Genomic DNA, 19,559 nt, shown 5'->3' on the forward strand with positions numbered 1-19,559 from the left:
TACTTGTTTGAAGAGCTTTTAATGTCAAAGTTGGCCTCTGTGCTTTTTCAGTGTTGGAAAGACTCTTTTTTGCACTGAGGTCTGCTTATTGTAAATATCTTGTACTTGTTTGAACACCTTTTAATGTCAAAATTGGCCTCTGTGCTTATCAGTGTTAGAAAGACTCTTTCTTGCACTGAGGTCTGCTTATTGTAAATATCTTGTACTTGTTTGAACACCTTTTAATGTCAAAGTTGGCCTCTGTGCTTATCAGTGTTAGAAAGACTCTTTCTTGCACTGAGGTCTGCTTATTGTTAATATATTGTACTTGTTTGAACACCTTTTCATGTCAAAGTTGGCCTCTGTGCTTTTTCCGTGTTGGAAAGGCTCTTTCTTGCACTGAGGTCTGCTTATTGTAAATATCTTATACTTGTTTGAACACCTTTTCATGTCAAAGTTGGCCTCTGTGCTTTTTCAGTGTTGGAAAGACTCTTTCTTGCACTGAGGTCTGCTTATTGTAAATATCTTGTACTTGTTTGAACACCTTTTAATGTCAAAGTTGGCCTCTGTGCTTTTTCAGTGTTGGAAAGACTCTTTCTTGCACTGAGGTCTGCTTATTGTAAATATCTTGTACTTGTTTGAACACCTTTTAATGTCAAAGTTGGCCTCTGCGCTTCTGCAGTGTTAGAAAGACTCTTTCTTGCACTGAGGTCTGCTTATTGTAAATATCTTGTACTTGTTTGAACACCTTTTCATGTCAAAGTTGGACTCAGTGCTTGTCAGTGTTGGAAGACACGTTTTTGCACTGAGGTCTGCTTATTGTAAATATCTTGTACTTGTTTGAACACCTTTTAATGTCAAAGTTGGCCTCTGTGCTTATCAGTGTTGGAACGACTCTTCTTGCACTGAGGTCTGCTTATTGTGAATATCTTCTACTTGTTTGAACACCTTTTCATGTCAAAGTTGGCCTCTGAGCTTATCAGTGATGGAAAGACTCTTTCTTGCACTGAGGTCTGCTTATTGTAAATATCTTGTACTTGTTTTTACACCTTTTCATGTCAAAGTTGGCCTCTGTGCTTATCAGTGTTGGAAAGACTCTTTCTTGCACTGAGGTCTGCTTATTGTAAATATCTTGTACTTGTTTGAACACCTTTTAATGTCAAAGTTGGCCTCTGTGCTTATCAGTGTTGGAACGACTCTTTCTTGCACTGAGGTCTGCTTATTGTAAATATCTTGTACTTGTTTGAACACCTTTTAATGTCAAAGTTGGCCTCTGTGCTTATCAGTGTTGGAAAGACTCTTTCTTGCACTGAGGTCTGCTTATTGTAAATATCTTGTACTTGTTTTTACACCTTTTCATGTCAAAGTTGGCCTCTGAGCTTATCAGTGTTGGAAAGACTCTTTCTTGCACTGAGGTCTGCTTATTGTAAATATCTTGTACTTGTTTTTACACCTTTTCATGTCAAAGTTGGCCTCTGTGCTTTTTCCGTGTTGGAAAGACTCTTTCTTGCACCGAAGTCTGCTTATTGTAAATATGTTGTACTTGTTTTTACACCTTTTCATGTCAAAGTTGGCCTCTGTGCTTATCAGTGTTGGAAAGACTCTTTCTTGCACTGAGGTCTGCTTATTGTAAATATCTTGTACTTGTTTGAACACCTTTTAATGTCAAAGTTGGCCTCTGTGCTTTTTCAGTGTTGGAAAGACTCTTTCTTGCACTGAGGTCTGCTTATTGTAAATATCTTGTACTTGATTTTACACCTTTTAATGTCAAAGTTGGCCTCTGTGCTTTTTCAGTGTTGGAAAGACTCTTTCTTGCACTGAGGTCTGCTTATTGTAAATATCTTGTACTTGTTTTTACACCTTTTCATGTCAAAGTTGGCCTCTGTGCTTATCAGTGTTGGAAAGACTCTTTCTTGCACTGAGGTCTGCTTATTGTAAATATCTTGTACTTGTTTGAACACCTTTTAATGTCAAAGTTGGCCTCTGTGCTTTTTCAGTGTTGGAAAGACTCTTTCTTGCACTGAGGTCTGCTTATTGTAAATATCTTGTACTTGTTTTTACACCTTTTCATGTCAAAGTTGGCCTCTGTGCTTATCAGTGTTGGAAAGACTCTTTCTTGCACTGAGGTCTGCTTATTGTGAATATCTTGTACTTGTTTGAACACCTTTTAATGTCAAAGTTGGCCTCTGTGCTTTTTCCGTGTTGGAAAGGCTCTTTCTTGCACTGAGGTCTGCTTATTGTAAATATCTTATACTTGTTTGAACACCTTTTAATGTCAAAGTTGGCCTCTGTGCTTTTTCCGTGTTGGAAAGGCTCTTTCTTGCACTGAGGTCTGCTTATTGTAAATATCTTGTACTTGTTTTTACACCTTTTCATGTCAAAGTTGGCCTCTGTGCTTATCAGTGTTGGAAAGACTCTTTCTTGCACTGAGGTCTGCTTATTGTGAATATCTTGTACTTGTTTGAACACCTTTTAATGTCAAAGTTGGCCTCTGTGCTTTTTCCGTGTTGGAAAGACTCTTTCTTGCACCGAAGTCTGCTTATTGTAAATATGTTGTACTTGTTTTTACACCTTTTCATGTCAAAGTTGGCCTCTGTGCTTATCAGTGTTGGAAAGACTCTTTCTTGCACTGAGGTCTGCTTATTGTAAATATCTTGTACTTGTTTGAACACCTTTTAATGTCAAAGTTGGCCTCTGTGCTTTTTCAGTGTTGGAAAGACTCTTTCTTGCACTGAGGTCTGCTTATTGTAAATATCTTGTACTTGATTTTACACCTTTTAATGTCAAAGTTGGCCTCTGTGCTTTTTCAGTGTTGGAAAGACTCTTTCTTGCACTGAGGTCTGCTTATTGTAAATATCTTGTACTTGTTTTTACACCTTTTCATGTCAAAGTTGGCCTCTGTGCTTATCAGTGTTGGAAAGACTCTTTCTTGCACTGAGGTCTGCTTATTGTGAATATCTTGTACTTGTTTGAACACCTTTTAATGTCAAAGTTGGCCTCTGTGCTTATCAGTGTTGGAAAGACTCTTTCTTGCACTGAGGTCTGCTTATTGTAAATATCTTATACTTGTTTGAACACCTTTTCATGTCAAAGTTGGCCTCTGCGCTTCTGCAGTGTTGGAAAGACACGTTTTTGCACTGAGGTCTGCTTATTGTAAATATCTTGTACTTGTTTGAACACCTTTTAATGTCAAAGTTGGCCTCTGCGCTTCTGCAGTGTTAGAAAGACTCTTTCTTGCACTGAGGTCTGCTTATTGTAAATATCTTGTACTTGTTTGAACACCTTTTCATGTCAAAGTTGGACTCTGTGCTTGTCAGTGTTGGAAAGACACCTTTTTGCACTGAGGTCTGCTTATTGTAAATATCTTGTACTTGTTTGAACACCTTTTAATGTCAAAGTTGGCCTCTGCGCTTCTGCAGTGTTAGAAAGACTCTTTCTTGCACTGAGGTCTGCTTATTGTAAATATCTTGTACTTGTTTTTACACCTTTTCATGTCAAAGTTGGCCTCTGTGCTTTTTCAGTGTTGGAAAGACTCTTTCTTGCACTGAGGTCTGCTTATTGTAAATATCTTGTACTTGTTTGAACACCTTTTAATGTCAAAGTTGGCCTCTGTGCTTATCAGTGTTGGAACGACTCTTTCTTGCACTGAGGTCTGCTTATTGTAAATATCTTGTACTTGTTTGAACACCTTTTAATGTCAAAGTTGGCCTCTGTGCTTATCAGTGTTAGAAAGACTCTTTCTTGCACTGAGGTCTGCTTATTGTTAATATATTGTACTTGTTTTTATACCTTTTAATGTCAAAGTTGGCCTCTGTGCTTTTTCCGTGTTGGAAAGACTCTTTCTTGCACTGAGGTCTGCTTATTGTAAATATCTTGTACTTGTTTTTACACCTTTTCATGTCAAAGTTGGCCTCTGTGCTTGTCAGTGTTGGAAAGACACGTTTTTGCACTGAGGTCTGCTTATTGTAAATATCTTGTACTTGTTTGAACACCTTTTAATGTCAAAGTTGGCCTCTGCGCTTCTGCAGTGTTAGAAAGACTCTTTCTTGCACTGAGGTCTGCTTATTGTTAATATATTGTACTTGTTTTTATACCTTTTAATGTCAAAGTTGGCCTCTGTGCTTTTTCCGTGTTGGAAAGACTCTTTCTTGCACTGAGGTCTGCTTATTGTAAATATCTTGTATTTGTTTGAACACCTTTTAATGTCAAAGTTGGCCTCTGTGCTTATCAGTGTTGGAAAGACTCTTTCTTGCACTGAGGTCTGCTTATTGTAAATATCTTGTACTTGTTTGAACACCTTTTAATGTCAAAGTTGGCCTCTGTGCTTTTTCAGTGTTGAAAAGACTCTTTCTTGCACTGAGGTCTGCTTATTGTAAATATCTTCTACTTGATTTTACACCTTTTCATGTCAAAGTTGGCCTCTGTGCTTATCAGTGTTGGAAAGACTCTTTCTTGCACTGAGGTCTGCTTATTGTAAATATCTTGTACTTGTTTGAACACCTTTTAATGTCAAAGTTGGCCTCTGTGCTTATCAGTGTTAGAAAGACTCTTTTTTGCACTGAGGTCTGCTTATTGTTAATATATTGTACTTGTTTTTATACCTTTTAATGTCAAAGTTGGCCTCTGTGCTTTTTCCGTGTTGGAAAGACTCTTTCTTGCACTGAGGTCTGCTTATTGTGAATATCTTCTACTTGTTTGAACACCTTTTAATGTCAAAGTTGGCCTCTGTGCTTGTCAGTGTTGGAAAGACACGTTTTTGCACTGAGGTCTGCTTATTGTAAATATCTTGTACTTGTTTGAACACCTTTTAATGTCAAAGTTGGCCTCTGTGCTTTTTCAGTGTTGGAAAGACTCTTTCTTGCACTGAGGTCTGCTTATTGTGAATATCTTCTACTTGTTTGAACACCTTTTAATGTCAAAGTTGGCCTCTGTGCTTTTTCCGTGTTGGAACGACTCTTTCTTGCACTGAGGTCTGCTTATTGTGAATATCTTCTACTTGTTTTTACACCTTTTCATGTCAAAGTTGGCCTCTGAGCTTATCAGTGATGGAAAGACTCTTTCTTGCACTGAGGGCTGCTTATTGTAAATATCTTGTACTTGTTTGAAGACCTTTTAATGTTAAAGTTGGCCTCTTTGCTTTTTCCGTGTTGGAAAGACTCTTTCTTGCACTGAGGTCTGCTTATTGTAAATATCTTGTACTTGTTTGAACACCTTTTCATGTCAAAGTTGGCCTCTGTGCTTATCAGTGTTGGAAAGACTCTTTCTTGCACTGAGGTCTGCTTATTGTAAATATCTTGTACTTGTTTGAACACCTTTTAATGTCAAAGTTGGCCTCTGTGCTTATCAGTGTTGGAAAGACTCTTTCTTGCACTGAGGTCTGCTTGTTAAATAAAAAAGTGTAAAATTAAATTTCAATAAACTAACCATAATGCCAGCTCATATGCTCTTAACGCTGCATCTTTAACTCTTTTACAGGATTTGCAGTCTTCTGATTCCTGATGAGTTCCGTAAGTGACAAGCTTACTGACTGTGTTTACTCTTCTGTGTATTAGGTATTAGGAGTAGGTATGGGTGCAGGGGAAGGCTGTGTCCTGGCTGACTCTATTCATGAAAAATATAATCTGTGTTACAACAAGATTGAAATTGAGACTCAGCATTGTTTCCCAATTTTCCAAACCCATATGAACTGTAGCCTCAGCTTTCTGTGCTTAGCTGACAGGAGGGATAGCAGAACAGATGTGTTATAAAATTTTGAGCAATGTCCTTGTACAATATTTAAGCTGCTTGTAAAGTGAAGAAAGTAGACACTTTAATCAGCCCACTCCTACAACCTGAAATGTGTGAAAGTCTAAATATTTATCAGAGGGGCTCACTAAAGATGATTTCAACAGGACAAAACTGCTTAAACTACTTCAATCTCCCACTGTGACCACTGGTGCAGGGCAGGATGAGGGTTTGTAGGTCAGTTCCTGCTATTGCAGCATCACTGAGTGTCTATCTTAAGATAAACATCATTTATTTTTGAGGTCGGTTTTGATCAAGAACATAAGTATAGCCTGCATGAAACAACCAGAGCAGGAGGTTCAATCAAGAACACATATGACATATGACACATATCTGCTTGACACGAAAGCAGTGCACACTGAACTCAGGTAACATTTGTTATTAGAGGAGGTCAAAAAGTGTGTCAGTGAGAAATATCCATCAAAAGCATGATTTACACTAGCTGCAGCTCACAGTCAGCAACTCATCAGTTTTGTTGTTCAAACCAAACAAGAATTTTTCACATCATGTTGTCCTGCAGGAACTCACCGGATCACCTCTCCAGCACTTTGATCCCAAGACAGGAATACAATATGCAGAGTTAGTTTAATTGATTGGAATTCAGCTGTCATCTTCAGAGTGTTTCATTTGATAAAGTTAAGAACGAGAAATCAAGTGGTCAGAGCTATCATGGTGATATTCAGGGTCAGATTCTGTGCTAGTGCAAAACCTTCTTTTGGCCTGAAAAAGCTGCTGTGGGGTTTACAACAGAGGAGCAATTGAAAGCCTGCAGGTCAAATTAGCGTCAGGATGCATTTGCAAAAATGTTTCGTGTGAGTAGAAAGTTCTCTGGGTGATCCAACCGTGCGTTAGTTGATATACAAACATGCAATGAGAACATTTCAGTAATTAGCTGTTAAGTGTCACCCAAACATGAGGAGGCCAGTGAAGGAGCCAGTGACGGTTTAACAAAAAGAATACAGTGTGAGTGCAGGTTTACATGTTTCTCTCTGAGAAAAAGAGACGTCGATGTGTTTCTATTAGTGTGAAATCCTTTTTAGAAATTAGGCACTGTGTGAGGTCATTTAGTAAGAGTCAGTGAATCTTTCACAGTTGTAAAACACATAAAAAGAAACAACATAAGTAACGTATGTTTTTTCCCGAGGGTGGTGGGGTAGGACTTCATGTGTGGGTGACTGAGAATGTCCATTTTATTAGATATGTTGTTGTAACTGTTTCAAAGTCAGTAATGCATGAATCTGCAATGATTTTTCTTCCTTAAAAGAGGACTGTGTACAGTGTCCATTTGTGTCTGTCTCCACGTTGGGTGATTGTGGAGTATGAATATGTGTGCATGAGGGTGGGAATGCCCGTTGGTGGCTGCGTGCGCCTGTTCGACTGTGTCTGTATGTCAGGTCGGTTACACTCCACGTCTCTGGGAACATCTCAGGCCCTCCAAGGTATGGAGGCCTATCTCGATTCACCACACTCCTTGCCGTTAGTTGATGCCCTCAGGCGTCGGTGTGTTGGTGGTTCTGGTGTCCGGGGCTGGGCGCTCAGGTATGTACCGGCTCACTCCCAGTGACTGCTTGGCGAGGTCTGGCACCCGTGGCTCCGTCAGGCCACTTCCGGGGGGTGGGGGGCTCTCAGTCCTCTGGCCTCTGGGCCTGTGGCTCAGGTCACTCTGCCACAGCTGTCTGCCGGCAGAGCCCACAGCCACATCACGGGCCCCCTGTGGCTTCTGCTCCGTGGCTGCTGGGTGACCTCTAATCTGGGGCTCTCCTCAGCGCTTCCCAGGAGGGTGGCATGGCTGCAACTCCGATGGTCCTCCTTGGGCTCTCACATTCTGGGGGCCTCTGGGTGTCTGGGGCCTGGATTTCCTCCATGCCTGCTACATGCACTGGGGGACAGACTATGGCTCCCTGTTAAAAGTAGAATGGGAGGCAGAGTCTTCAGTTTTATCTTTTGTCCTGTCTTCCTCTGCTCATCCCAACAGGTTGTGGCAGATGGCTGTCCCTTCCTCAGCCTGGTGCTACTGGAGGATTCTTTCTTTTAAAATGGAGTTTTTCCTTCCCACTGTTGTCAAAGCGCATGCTCATCAGAAATCATATGATTATTGGGTTTTTTCTGTATTTTTCAAAGATCCACATCAAAAGGAGCAGGTTAAAGTGGTTCTGGCATCTGACAAGGATTCCTCCTGGACGTCTCCCAGGTGAGGTGTACTGGACGAGCTCCCACCAGGAGGAGGCCCTGAATCAGACCCAAGACATGATGGAGTTCCCCTAGATAAGCTGGAGGAGGTGGGTGTGGAAAAGGAGGTCTGGAGTTCTCTGCTTAGGCTGCTGCCCCCACAACCCGGCCACAGATAAGTGAAATAAGTAGATCAAATATAACTTGGTGTTCTAAAGAATATTGTTGTTTCCTTGCAGGACACCAGGAGAGATGAGCCCTCCATCACAGATGGTGTGGTCACCTGCAGGTTCAAGGTCATTGCATCTTCAGCCCACATCTACTGCCACTGTACTTAAGGGAAGTTGGGACAATGTTAAAGACTTTCTTCAGACAATTGCATTTGGATGAGCTAAATTCATGACAGGCACTCAAGCAGTAATGCCTCGACTGACAAACGAACATGCCAAGCTTCTGTGTTGTTTGAGCCAGAGACTGCACTTGTGGATGAACAATAAAAACATTTTATATTTATTATATTAGTAATGTAACTTGCAATAAAAAGTTATGGGAAGCTTAAACTTAGTTTCAGAATAATTAAATCTGAGACTTTGTTTCATTGAAAAGTTATTAAAGTTTTAAAGTGTGTGACAAATAAAATAATAAATTATTAAGTAACACCAGCTACAATATTGGAAATATGTGTGTTGTTCAGCAGAACAGTGTCCAGTATGTTGGCTGAAATGCTTTAAATTTGAAAATAAAAGTTGGGCTGATTTTAACGCATTACAAGAAGTGTTTTAATTATTATTTTCTAAATAAGCAGTGTTTATATTACGTGTAATGAAATAAGTTCAAGGATAATAAAAGGTAATGAGATTTAATTGCATTCAACTTATGTGCAGCAAAACTAAAAATAAGTTACGGAAGTGTTCAAATAATATGTGTGCTTTAAAAAATGCTCGTCTATTTAAAGACTACACAATCTGTGTTAATTCTAATTATACCACAATCCCTTGCCTGTTGTGTTAAATATACATAAACAGTATGTGTTATCAGATGAAAGTACAAAACTCTCAAGAACCCCCCTCCTAAATTTCAGGTGGCATTTTAAAAACATGCCATGACATAACACACAGCTGCTATAATCATACAGTGAGGTCAAATGTCAATTATTGTTATAGGTTCTTGCTATATGTTATAACATAAACACAGCACAGTTGTAAGAATAATAGTTTCTAGGTTCTAAGGCTTTTTGTCAGTTTAATAGTGAGCTTTACGAGACTCATTTTCGTGCCAAAGGCTCGCACAGGCCTAAGTTCCCTTATGACAACTAGAGCTGGGAACAAGACCTCAAGCGATCCTAAGGCTAATTAGCACGGCTAGCATTTAAAAAACATCTGTTAAATGTTGTCATTGCTAGCATATACCTGTATTACAGCATGGTAAGTAGCGAGAACGCAAAGTTTTTGTTACCTTTGAAAAGAAAAATGTGAAGCTATAATATTAGCATGAGCTATGCTAATGTTATTCACTGAAACAAACATCTCAGGTACTGACTTACTGCTTTCTAATATCTGTGTTTATTTCTGGATATACCTACATGGTTATTAGACATCCCACATAAAGGGTGACAAAGGCAGTAACTATAAATTGTTAGGTATTTTGATACCATAGTAGCATTTACAGGATATTGTTTTATACAGGAAAACTGTTACTCAATAAGGCCAATCTACTAGTTGTTTTTCTCTTTCTCTGTGACCCAAGAATTAATGTGTAGGACTCACAAGCTGGTACCCCAAGGTCGAAAACACCACAGAGATGAGACCACTTCCTTACTCCCATCCTCCCTTTTTCTTTATCTCCTGGAAAAGGCTCGTTAAAGGCTAGGTGGTTTGTTTCAGAATTCACTAATGAAAGAACTCTGTATTTTATGTCTAGGAGTGTATTTTGCTGGGATGATCATAAATTGTAGCTGAGCTGATAAACTACACACAGGATACTTCTTTGTTCACAAGGCAGGAAGACGTTTCCTTATTTGGTCTGTACCGGTTTGAACTGGGAAAGCTGACACACGAACCTTTTTTTTCATCTATATAAACTGCTGTGTATCAAATAAACCTTTGAGTTGATTTGGGAAGGCAACCTGAAGCAGTCTGTGTTTCCTTGTTCTCCCAAGCTGCTCCCGACGTCGTAACTAACCCAGCTGAATGGCATACCTGAGTGTTACTTTAAATAATTAGGAATCTTAGAAGGAAAGGACAAAACTCTGCTTATCGCTCACGCCACGGAGGAAACCCGGGAAGGCAATTTCCTTCAATTTTGGTGTCAGAAGTGGGATTACTGACAGAAGGTAAATATGCGTCTTTCATATTTATATAGAGACCATATTATACCTCTCTCAGTGATCGATCCATAAAAAAACGGGATATGCTGACGAAGTTTCACTTAGTGATCCAGAGAGATACACTGACTGACTTCCTCAGTCCCCGAATAAAGTAAATTAACCCTTGTGTGGTGTTGGTGGACACAGGAAGTTGCCTGTTGTCTTGAATATTTTAATTTTGTTTAAATAATAATAATAATAATAATAATTAATTGTTTAATTAAACGTACGTTAAAAAGTGAGAAGTTGCTCACTCAGAAAAAGTGACACAGAAAGTTGCCTGTTGTCTTAAATACTTCTCGTTAAGTGAGAAGTTGCTCATCAAAGAGTGACACAGGGAGTTGCCTGTTATCTTGAAACGTACGTTAAAAAGTGAGAAGTTGCTCACTCACAGAAAGCTAGTAAATAATTAAATTTAATTTTGTTAAAAAAAAAAACGAAAGAAAACTGAAAACGGGTCTCACAGACCCGATTACCATACAAGGGTTAAAAGCAGTAAATTAAAAGCAGAAAGACACAGGAAGTTGCCTGTTGTTTTACGAGAAGTTGCTCGTTAAGCGAGAAGTTGCTCGCTAAGTGAGAGTTGCTCACACAAACAAAAAATTGCTAGCAATAAATTTAAAGTGACCTCAGCTGTGCCGCAGCGAAAATACTAACCTAAATCCTCCTAGCGTGTAAACCCCTCTGGAAATCACTGAACATGGGTCAGAATTATTCAAAGACCACAGACAGGTCCGATAAAAAAATCTAAAGTACCTGTAAAACCAAAAATTAATAAAATACAAAATAAAGTCTCAAATAACGGCTCAGTACAACTCCCATTTCCGGTTACGTGTAACCTACGTCCGCGAATCGGTGAAGACGTCCATGATCACGTATCCAGAACATGCGGGAGTGCTTATGTGACTGACTTTGTTTACAACTTAAGAAGTTCAATGCATTCTAATTTATTTCCGGAGCCTTATCCCGAACGATTATCGCCAGAAAACAGGTCAGTAGAAATGTTGAATATCATTTGTGATAAGAAAAGTAGTCTGCTTAAAAAGTCCTGTAGAAAATATATGATAGAATGCCGCGACGTGATGCATCAAATGTTACCGCTATGGACAAAAGGAGGGTAAATAATGACAAAGTCGCCGATTTCTTTAAGAATCTAAAGAAATTCCTGCTAACAATGTCCAGAGACAAAATTGACTTAAATGCAGTAACTATGTGTAAACAGAAGCCTGATGAATCCATCCTAGTATTCATAAAACGCTTTATGCACTGTTGGACAAGCTAGAGGTGCAAATTTAGCTCAGTTTTCCAGCAGCCGCAGACACCCAAAGCAAAAATGAATTTGTGTATTTAATTTAACACAAAGGGTGAAATGTTTGCTGACACTGATAACAGCTTATGTTTTCTCTGCCCTATGTACCGACATGATGGAGAAGGAACATCCTCTGTGTCAGCTGGACCCTCAGCAGAGAATGAACTCAACATCCTTTTTGTCCGGTACTCTATGTCACACACTGTGCCAAAAAAAACGTGTACAGACGCCACTAACAGGTAATCCCATGACTGGGAGCCACACTTTTGTTTCTCTCACACTGTTCAACAACATGATAACTGCTCACACAAGTGAAGGTCAAACAGTGATTTTGTTACATAACTCAGACATAGGTTACGAAATATGTCGTCACATAGATCTAACCTACCCTATCCACTGTACTATTTCTGCACTTACGTTGCCAGCTGAATACCAGAATATGACATTGTGGTCTAAAAGTGAGAATGATATAGGATTTATTGACTGTACACTTTATCACGTACACCTATTAAAACACAACAAGCAGTATATGTCAAGCAGCATCCCATTTCCACGGAAAAAGCCGCAGCCCTAGATGTCATGATAGGAGATTTATTGACTACAGGAGTAATAAAGCCCACACTCCTGTCAATCCTGTGCCAAAGCCTAACAAACCTGGCGTATGGCGTTTCATACAAGACTTAAGGCAAATTAATGCAGTCAACATTCCTCTGCCACCTCTCGTTTCAGATGTTCACAGCATATTGACATGCATTGCATACACATTTTACCGTGGTGGATTTATGCTCCGCTCCTTTTTCTCATGAAGACACACAGCCGTTATTTGCATTCACACATAGAAATAAGCAGTACACTTGGACTCGTTTGCCCCAAGGCATGGTAGACAGCTCTGCTGCTTTCTCAATGGTGCTTCACTCCTCCAGGGCTGCACCCTGATCCACATGTGGATGACCTCCTCCTCTGTGCTGAAAGTGAAAAACTATGTCAAACTGCTACACACATGCTTCTCCAGCACCTCCAAAAGACTGGCCACAAAGCATCTGCAAAGAAAATGCAGTACTGTCAGACTTCTGTTCAATATTTGGGATTCACACTGTCTCACGGAAAACGTTCCATGACTGCAGACAGGGTCAAAGCTGTGACCTCCGTCCCTCGTCCCACTACACAGAAGGACATGTCGTCCTTCTTAGGCATGGTGAACTATTGCAGACAGTGGATACCAGACTGTTCTTTTCATGACCACATTCTGCGTGAATGCTGCAAAAAAGACAAGCCTCCTCGAATACTGTGATCCACAGAAATGACTGTCTCTTTCAATGCATTAAAGGGAGTGCTGACCTCCGCCACTCAAAGGTGCTGCCTGAATTGTTCAGGAATGCCGGCCTGCCTGAGGGCAGTAGTAGCTTGCTCTATCATGATAAGGGACTGCGAGAAGCTCACACTCTCACATGACACTATTCTACACACCAATCACCAGGTCACGACCATTGTAGCAAACATAACTAAACAACATATGCAAATCTCACTATAAAAGCGAGCAGCACACCTGATTCGCCAGCACATTTATTGATCCTATGCTGTATTCTTCTGACCGACAGGATGGCTCAGACAGGCTTGATGATCATGACTGCATGACACGTATACAGGAATCCACAGCACCACGTCCAGATTTAGAGCAAACACCTATCTCAGACTCAGCCACGGTTTATGTGGACGGGTCCTGTTCAAGGCCGAATGACAACTCATTTCTTTGTGGCTATTCAGTGGTAACAGTGCCTGACATCATACTAGAGGCTCACTCATTACCATTTCACTCAGCACAAAAAGCAGAGCTCATGGCTTTAATACGCGCCTGTGAGCTACATTTGGATAAGCATGTGACGATTTACACAGACAGTCGCTATGCATTTGGCGTTGTGCATGACTTTGGCACATTGTGGAGACAGAGAGGATTTAGATCTGCTGATGGAAAATAAATTGCTAAATTGTGATTTTGTTCAAAGACTTTTTCAGGCTATACAGCTGCCATCGGCCGTTGCAGTTGTAAAAACGAAAGGACACAGTACAGCTGACACAGACGAAGCAACAGGTAATGCCTTAGCAGACGTGACAGCCAAGGCTGCAGCTGCATCACAGCTCCCACCTCCGCAGGAAGTATTATCTGTGCCCCTACAGCTGCCACTTGTTACACTCCCAGACTATTTAGACACAAATGTTGATTTAAAATTCATACAAGAGCAAGCCTCTGCATGTGATTACACCTATTGGGAGAATAATGACTGTACCTTAGAAGACAGAGATGGCCTATACAAAAATCTTAAGGGTTTGATTGCCCTCCCATATTCCCTGATGCCAGTCCTTGCCCGACATTTTCACTGTGTGAGTCATGTCGGACAAAGAGGGGTAATAGGGGCAATAAAATCAAGATTTGTAATTGAGAAAACATCACACGCAGTAAAACGCATATTAGCAACCTGTCTAACATGTGCACGAACTAATGTAGGAAAATCAAAAGCGAAACATCAGCATTTACCACAACCAGATTTTCCATTTCATACATTACAAATTGATTTTACACATATGCCAGCACAAGGAAGCATCAAGTACTTACTGGTAATAGTGGATCAATTTAGTAAATGGGTAGAAGCTTATCCAACCTCAAAAGAAACTGCAGAAGTAGTCTATCAAAAGTTGAGCAATGAAATAATACCCAGATTCGGAATACCTCACCAGATTAACAGTGATAGAGGATCTTCATTCACATTAGAAGTAATTCAAAAGTGTGCTAAAACTTTAATGACCTGGGTCAAATTACTTCCTCAAGTCCTCTGTGAGATTGGAATGACTCAATCTGCAGTAACCAAATTATCTCCATTTGAAATAAGATTATTTCCAACACCATGGTCAGCTTCCAGAGGGGCACCGCTAGTAGAAGGTGATGTATATTGCATTGTCCACTGATGTTCACAACCTGGTAGAAAAACTGAATAATAACTATCAGAAAGTTTGTCTCTCTCAGCCTTTCCCCTCCACAGTTCCACCAGTGGAGACAAGGAGACGCATGTTGGAGAAGTCACTAAACCCAAGGACACTCTGGGAGGCCGTGCGTGTTCCAGCCCCCAGGCTTTACTGGCAGTGACGAAGAACCAGCATCCTCACAGACGGACAACCTCAGTGGATTCATGCCAGCAGGGTTAAGACCAGCCCAATCGGACCATCTCAGGCGTCGGATCAAGCAGACGACATCTCCGGCGAGCCAGCGCCCGGAACTAGAGCAAATAAACACACACGGGTAGATGACATCTCAGGCGAGCCAGCGCCCGGATCCAAAAGTTACATACACACACGCAATCACTGATTAACACACAACGTCTGAAAGAGCCACAACAAGGTACTCAAACATCCAGCAGGAACAGAAAGCCAAAAGTACCACATGATGTCTAACCTGATAAAGCCAGACTCATTTCATCCTGATAATGGAGAAAATGAAATGCCCATTGTCATCATACGACGCTTATTCAATGTCTCTCGAACCTGGGACCAGGCCAGGAGACGAGTGAAGAACTGTTTTTCTTATATATTTAGGTTATTTATCATATCTATCGCATTAACCTTAGGATTTCTCTTTGCTATTTTGTATTGTAAACTGCAACCATGTTCACATTTCTGCAGGTCATATTTTGCTGACTATACCTCATGCTCCATTTTGCAAGACACCTACTTAATGCACTCCTCACGTTCCCTAAAATCAGTAAATAGCAACATAGACGCCACTAATAAACCATTTTATGCACCCTCTAGAACAGGAGCTAACGCCTGGTATGAAAATGCCAGAACAGCCGCTCGTGATTTAGGAAACAGTAACTGTTATGTCTGTTCAAAGGCTAATCCAGAACAGGTAATAGTAGGATACCCCATATCCGGTTTCCCCCTCACTGAGGGACTAGAGAAAATCAGCGGAAATAATGCTCTCTTTAAAGACGCTTTACAGTTGACTCTGAGCCCTCTCGACTGCCTACTTAGACACACACACACACCAACTAACCCTGAGACTCCATTAGGCGAATTATTGAAGTTATCTAATGACACCGCAGGGACCTGCGCCCCAATGAAACGCCCTAAGAATAGGTTAAAGCCCTCACTGCCCTTAGGACAGATCCCTCTCCATTTTAATACTAGTATGATATGCCTGCGCAGACTAAAGTTAACTGGCCCAGACACACACATAGATTATACAAAGGATAACTATACATTCTTCTCTGACTCCCCAGGTGCACGCTGTAATGAGACATGGCTAGCTGTCTCTGTGGCTGAAGTTGTATCATATCTGGAGGAACACACACACAGTTCAAGTTCGAGCAGAGAATCGATCATTGTTCCCCCAGACGGTGTATTAAATGACACTGACTGGGGGGAGTTAGTTAAATCACACATGGTCACGCGCCTAACTAGAGCAATCCCACATGCTTATTGGATGTGCAATAATACTCTTAGATTAGCTTTACCTGTTAATTGGACCGGTACCTGTGGTCTAGTAACCGTTGATGTATGCTGTACTTTCATTCCCAATAATACCGCTCCTAACGGTTCATTCACACAAGCTATGAATAAACTTGAAGCATTGCAGATAGAACTAATTGCCAATGCAGGTCACGGTCAGTGGCTACATAAGTGGCTACAGGACACGTTTGGAAGATGGAAGGAACTAATTGTAGCCTTTGTAACCGTTGCAGCATGTTTTTGATGATTATTGTCTGTTGTGTGGTACCCTGTGTACGTTCAATGATAACCCGTATAGCTACTAGTACAGCTACTTCAATGTATTTGCAATTGGCACAAATTGACCCAGATTATGTGTCAGATGTTACCAATGATGTTCCTGATGTGTATATTGAACATTAGGTTGTGAACTATTACATTTTATGATTTGCTTTTTATATTATGTTATTACATTTGTGATTTTTCCTTTCTATTTGAGTTATTATTTTTAAAAATAATAAAAGAGGGGAACTGTTAGGTATTTTGATACCATAGTAGCATTTACAGGATATTGTTTTATACAGGAAAACTGTTACTCAATAAGGCCAATCTACTAGTTGTTTTTCTCTTTCTCTGTGACCCAAGAATTAATGTGTAGGACTCACAAGCTGGTACCCCAAGGTCGAAAACACCACAGAGATGAGACCACTTCCTTACTCCCATCCTCCCTTTTTCTTTATCTCCTGGAAAAGGCTCGTTAAAGGCTAGGTGGTTTGTTTCAGAATTCACTAATGAAAGAACTCTGTATTTTATGTCTAGGAGTGTATTTTGCTGGGATGATCATAAATTGTAGCTGAGCTGATAAACTACACACAGGATACTTCTTTGTTCACAAGGCAGGAAGACGTTTCCTTATTTGGTCTGTACCGGTTTGAACTGGGAAAGCTGACACACGAACCTTTTTTTTCATCTATATAAACTGCTGTGTATCAAATAAACCTTTGAGTTGATTTGGGAAGGCAACCTGAAGCAGTCTGTGTTTCCTTGTTCTCCCAAGCTGCTCCCGACGTCGTAACTAACCCAGCTGAATGGCATACCTGAGTGTTACTTTAAATAATTAGGAATCTTAGAAGGAAAGGACAAAACTCTGCTTATCGCTCACGCCACGGAGGAAACCCGGGAAGGCAATTTCCTTCATAAATGACCATAACTTTACTGTAAATTACACTGATGGGCTCAGTTCATATAGTTATATCACGTGCACACGCATGTTAGCAACCGTAACCATGCAGGCTGTTGGTATATGAATGCTGCGCAAGGTTCCAGCTGTTCCTTTACACTTGCTCTTGGATTTGTCTTGACCTGCTCCAAGCTCAGCTTGTGGAAAGATAACTTTTGGAGAATATTTCTACAGAAAGCGGATTTTACTACAAAGCAACAACAACTACTGCATCTTTGGATCTTTTGTACTTGTGTTTCATCATAACAGCAAAGCTTGAAGATCGTGGACCCCGACTCGTCGACAGCCACCAGGTACATTTCAAAATTTCTTCAATTATTTCAAGAATCACTAGATGACTATAGTAATTTTACAGGTTCCAGTGTGAATATCACGTTTTAATGTGATCAAAATAAGTGTGTTCTAAGACTTTTCCTGGCAAATCGCTTTTATGCTTTAAATTTTCCAGGAGAGGTGTAGAATTTATTACCGACTGGTGTATGAATGTGAAAAAAGGTTTTACTTTGATTTGAAGCCTTCAAATTTGACACTTTTTTCCAATGAAATGGTTAAAATTAGCTTAAAATTCGTAAAATGCCCCCCTCCCCAAATATACATATGTATATGTGTATATCGGTTTCTATGGTAACAGCATCTCCTCACAATGTTAGGACATATAGGAGTAAACACACCAGGTCCCCTGTAGGTCCTGACATCATTTTCTTCTCAAAGGCTTCATTTGAATAAACTATAACTTTTTCCCAGCTACATATGCGATGATAAATAAAATAAAATGAAATAATATAAAAAAGAATATTAAAACATCAATCATAGTCAAAAATAATCATAAAGTCAAACTGTTACAAAAATGTGTTTTATTTTTAAAATTGTGTGTGGAGTTCTACTGCCTTTTTTGCATTAGCAATATTTAGGACATGGAATTGGTACATGGGGAGATTAAATGTTTCGTTATATTTTACATCGTTAATGAAAGAATTAAAAAAAATATGAGAATGAGCTGCTAAATTATTTATGGATTTTCTGCAGTATGCTATTCATGTCCAGTTCTTTACAAATCAGTACCTATTATCCATGACCTAGTCCAACGTAGTGTTTGCATAAAGGTTTAAAAAGAACAAATAAACAAAATGAATGTATACAAAATACAATACTGTTACCTTAAAAGTGTAGTGTGCACAGAGTGAGCTGCCTTGGCAGAGATTTGGATGCTTCACTTAATGATTGTGGACATAGTTGAAATCTTGTTTTCTTCTCACATGAACAAGTAAAGTGTCATTCAGTCTGATATGAATGTAGCCTGTAGCTTTAGCACTGGGTGCTTACTACATTCCTACTGTTATTTTAAACTTTGTTTCCTTACAGGCTGTCTTGACTACATTGTTGAACGTCCCAAGAACGAGACCTTTCTGAAGTCATCAGGATCCTTGATGACAGTCTCCTGAGCGCCATCTCTTCTGATGAAGCGTGGGACACTGATACCGTGCGTGTCAGTAAAGGTGAGTACATCGCCCTCTCATCCTCCCCCTCTTCTCATGAAGAACTGGATGCTGATGCGTGTCAGTGAAGTGGAAGGTGAGTACCCCCTCCCCACCTTGCTTTCTTGCACTGAGGTCTGCTTATTGTAAATATCTTGTACTTGTTTTTGCACCTTTTCATGTCAAAGTTGGCCTCTGTGCTTTTTCAGTGTTGGAAAGACTCTTTCTTGCACTGAGGTCTGCTTATTGTAAATATCTTGTACTTGTATTTACACCTTTTAATGTCAAAGTTGGCCTCTGTGCTTATCAGTGTTGGAAAGACTCTTTCTTGCACTGAGGTCTGCTTATTGTAAATATCTTGTACTTGATTTTACACCTTTTAATGTCAAAGTTGGCCTCTGTGCTTCTGCAGTTTTAGAAAGACTCTTTCTTGCACTGAGGTCTGCTTATTGTAAATATCTTGTACTTGTATTTACACCTTTTAATGTCAAACTTGGCCTCTGTTCTTATCAGTGTTGGAAAGACACTTTCTTGCACTGAGGTCTGCTTATTGTAAATATCTTGTACTTGTTTGAACACCTTTTCATGTCAAAGTTGGCCTTTGTGCTTTTTCAGTGTTGGAAAGACTCTTTCTTGCACTGAGGTCTGCTTATTGTAAATATCTTGTACTTGTTTGAACACCTTTTCATGTCAAAGTTGGCCTTTGTGCTTTTTCAGTGTTGGAAAGACTCTTTCTTGCACTGAGGTCTGCTTATTGTA

General features: G+C 40.0%; 3 long non-coding RNA genes across 3 annotated transcripts; 2 read left to right on the top strand and 1 right to left on the bottom strand.

The window, feature by feature from the left end:
* Positions 1-5,279: 5,279 nt before the first annotated feature.
* Positions 5,280-8,693, top strand: LOC309691376. Its single transcript, XR_014271982.1, has 2 exons — positions 5,280-8,042; positions 8,172-8,693. It is a non-coding gene; the product is annotated as an uncharacterized lncRNA (long non-coding RNA).
* Positions 8,694-9,123: 430 nt separating this feature from the next.
* On the top strand, positions 9,124-19,064 carry LOC309691466. Its single transcript, XR_014272009.1, has 3 exons — positions 9,124-9,356; positions 17,575-17,618; positions 18,688-19,064. It is a non-coding gene; the product is annotated as an uncharacterized lncRNA (long non-coding RNA).
* LOC309691463 lies at positions 10,276-17,276 on the bottom strand. The gene is made up of 2 exons (XR_014272006.1): positions 10,578-17,276; positions 10,276-10,452 (listed from the first exon to the last, which is right to left on the bottom strand). It is a non-coding gene; the product is annotated as an uncharacterized lncRNA (long non-coding RNA).
* Positions 19,065-19,559: the final 495 nt, after the last annotated feature.

This window comes from Aulonocara stuartgranti (assembly GCF_965226115.1).
Source record: "Aulonocara stuartgranti genome assembly, chromosome: 16".
In the NCBI taxonomy this organism is placed as follows: domain Eukaryota; kingdom Metazoa; phylum Chordata; class Actinopteri; order Cichliformes; family Cichlidae; genus Aulonocara; species Aulonocara stuartgranti.